This window comes from Aphelocoma coerulescens, chromosome 1A, assembly GCF_041296385.1.
Source record: "Aphelocoma coerulescens isolate FSJ_1873_10779 chromosome 1A, UR_Acoe_1.0, whole genome shotgun sequence".
Taxonomy (NCBI): Eukaryota; Metazoa; Chordata; class Aves; order Passeriformes; family Corvidae; genus Aphelocoma; species Aphelocoma coerulescens.
The window spans coordinates 23,850,787-23,854,078 of record NC_091014.1 but is presented as its reverse complement, the minus strand read 5'-3'; positions in this window follow the sequence as shown (position 1 = coordinate 23,854,078).

Here is a 3,292-nt window from a genome sequence, read left to right as displayed (position 1 = left end):
TGCTGACTCCACCACCTCTCTGGGCTATTTATTCCAGTGCCTAACCACTCTTTCAGTGAAAAGTTATTTTCTAATATCTAATCTGAATTTTCCTTGGTGCAATTTAGGGCTATTTGTCTCAACTTTAAAGAGGACTGCTGATGGGTGAATACAAAACCAGGGTGGAAAATAGGGTTAGGCATGTTCCTGAAGCACATGCCATAATCATGAGGCATCATCCAGTCTTTCCTTTTCTTTTTCTCCCAGAAGCTTAGTCCTCAGCTTTGACCAAGGGAGGTGGGATGCCCTAATTTTTAGACCATGGAATGCCATGAATTCAGGCATTCTTAGAGGATCCATACTTTTTAGACTGGGCGAGCACAGACCCATCACCTAACTCATCCTGTCTTCTGAGCAGTTTTGTTAATAACAAGGCTATTACACTAAAGATAACAATCAGTGCTACCACAAAGCTCTGTTAAAGTTACCAGCCTCAAAAGAGCAGGGGTAGACTGCAACATGAGTGACAGGTAATATCAGCAATCGGAATCATCCCTTAAACTTGTCTACAGATTCAGAGAGAATCACTTTAATAAACCATACAGCATTCAACCAGCATGGAATTCATGTAACTTTTTAATGACATGGATTCAGAACCTGGAGGAAGCAAGTTCCCATTTGGCCATGGAATAACAGAATTGACTAGAAAGTACTGAAATGCCTATTTTGCAATACACATCATGATAAAACTATTCTTGTGATAGTGAGAAATGAGGTAACTTATCCCAATGAAAAGATACTTTTCGGATACCTGTTGTTCTTGGGGTGTAGGAACCCAGAGTGTCGAGAATATTTCTCTGCCTGTTTTTAAGGGTTCTTACCCCCCTGAACAACACTGTTTTAACCTCCAACCTTGGAAAAAATTACCAATTATCAGACAGGAACTAGAAAATACAGTGGTGTGAATTAGGTGATAAACTACTATGTAAGATTGTCACAGGGTGAAAATTTAGAGGTTTTGGACTTCTCTTTGTAGCAAATAGATAATAGTAAAAAATATCAAAATGGAGGATTGTTGTTGTTCTCTAAACCTTCTTCTCCTTCTTCTACTACTCCATGTTCTGCAGTAAAAGTAGTTTGGAATGACTGGATAGAGAACTCCGCAGTTCCTGACCCTGTTACTGAATAATTGGTAGGAAAGTGAAAATAATATAGGTTTTTAGTAACTATTGGTTAAATTAACTTTAAAAGGCCATGTAAATATTGATAATTAGAGACTTCTCTCCTGCTTTCTGTGCTCTGTGCTGTACCTGGGTCACTCTAGTGGCTCTGTTTCTCTGACAAGACTTAATAAACAACTATCCAGCAGCATTGAAACTCCAGGAAAAGTCTTGGTTTATCTTTGAAACTCCTTGCAAGGACTTTTAGAAAATTCTCTCCCATCAGGAGGGATTTGATTTATGGCACGATTCAGTGTCATTCGGGCATCATTTTATCTTGATTTTTTACATCTTCTTGCCTTCCTTTCAATTAAGACAGAGAAGAAGAAAGCATCACAACTGCTGTGGTTTGGCTTGACTCCATGGCTAACATGATTACAACAACATAGTTGTAATCTAGAAGTTCTCTGATGTTTGACCTGCAAATGGTGGGTATCACTGATTATGGTGCTACTAATCTCGTAGAAATGGAGCTGAATAGATTGTGAGAAGCTCAGGCATCTATTTGGACAACACAGCCTATAACTGGATTTCATTAGTGCTGCACTAATAACTCAGTGCATTAGCAGAAAGAAAATCATATAGGAAACAGGATAGAAGCTGTTATCAGGGTACCTGTATGTTTCCATTCTGGTGCAACAGAGCACAAGAGTTGATGCCTCAGTTAGTGAAGCTGATGTGCAAGAGTAAAACAGCAAATAAATTCAAACCTTTCTTTTTTCCTAATTCATTATGAAAGTATACTAATCTGGTTTTGAATTCTGCAAAGCTATCCATTGTCCACTCAGTGTAGATAAGTGAACAAAATGGAACCTGATTCATGTTATTTGCAAAACTACATTTTTACATTGAAGCTGGAATGCCATGAAATGCGGGACTAGTCATGATTGTCAAGACAAAATATTTTCCTTTTCTCTTAAAAGGTAGGTAGCAGGAAAGAAAGAAGAAAATAAATTATTTTACAAGAAGGATTTTTCAAACAGCCACAGGGCTTACTGTCACATGCTCTCAGTCTGAGTGGCCCCTTTACTTTAATAGAAAGATTATGGAAAAATGCAAGAGAAGTTTACTCACTGGTGGATCCTTCTCATGTTTTGGAGTTTTTTGGTTTTTTTGTTTCTTTTTACTCTTCCTAATGCTCTTTGCTCATGCAAAGATAATGGGGGAAATTGGTGCAGCTGTGGCTGGACTGTTGCTGGGACAATGTTAATTCAGTGAAAAGGAAACCTGTTCTTTCCAGATGCAAAAAGTTCATTTGGCCTCTAGGGGAGAGACAAGCACTTGAAGAGAGGTCTGTTACAGACTACAAAATCTACTCAGGGAGCGTCCTGGACTGAAGATGGTCAGAGGCCAAGGATGCCAGGAGAAGGGTATAGTTCTGCCTTATAATTAGGCAGAAGATCAGAAAAAATGTGGGTATCTCTAACAAATACTCGAAATTCATTTACAAAAAAATGTCAGTTAAACAAATTTTAACTCTAAAAAACTTACTAAGGAAGTCTTCCTCATCTCTGACTTTAACATTGCAATATGTGCCTACATATCTGAAAGGCAGATCCCTCCTAAAACATTTTCCCCTAGAAAGTTTCATGTATTCCTTTTGTTTTCACCACAGAGATTTCAGAAGCTCAGTTATGTACTTACCACGTGAAACAATTAAGCAGTTATACGTACAGTTATACGAGCATTAACAACTAAAACTACTACATTCATTTTGTATACAACCTTTTCTATAGTGTGTGAGTGGTCCAAATTGTAATGCTTTGCAAATGAATATGAATAGTCAGCAGAGAGACTGAGCTGTTACATCACACCCAGAGAACTATAATTTAGCATGTACATAATATTTTCATCCTGAAAGAGTTTCATGAGCAGCCACGCATTCATCTCCTAAAGATGCCTCAAGCAAAGCAGGTAAATATACCATATCTATTTCTAAACATGAAAGACCAAAAGACAGAAAGGGTAAGGAAGCTAAGTGACTCACCCAAAGGCAATCAATAACAGAAAGTCAGTATCAGAGACATAATTATAAGCCAAGCACACCTAATTATATCTAGAATACATTTAGAGGAGGAGCCGGAGGCCATGCA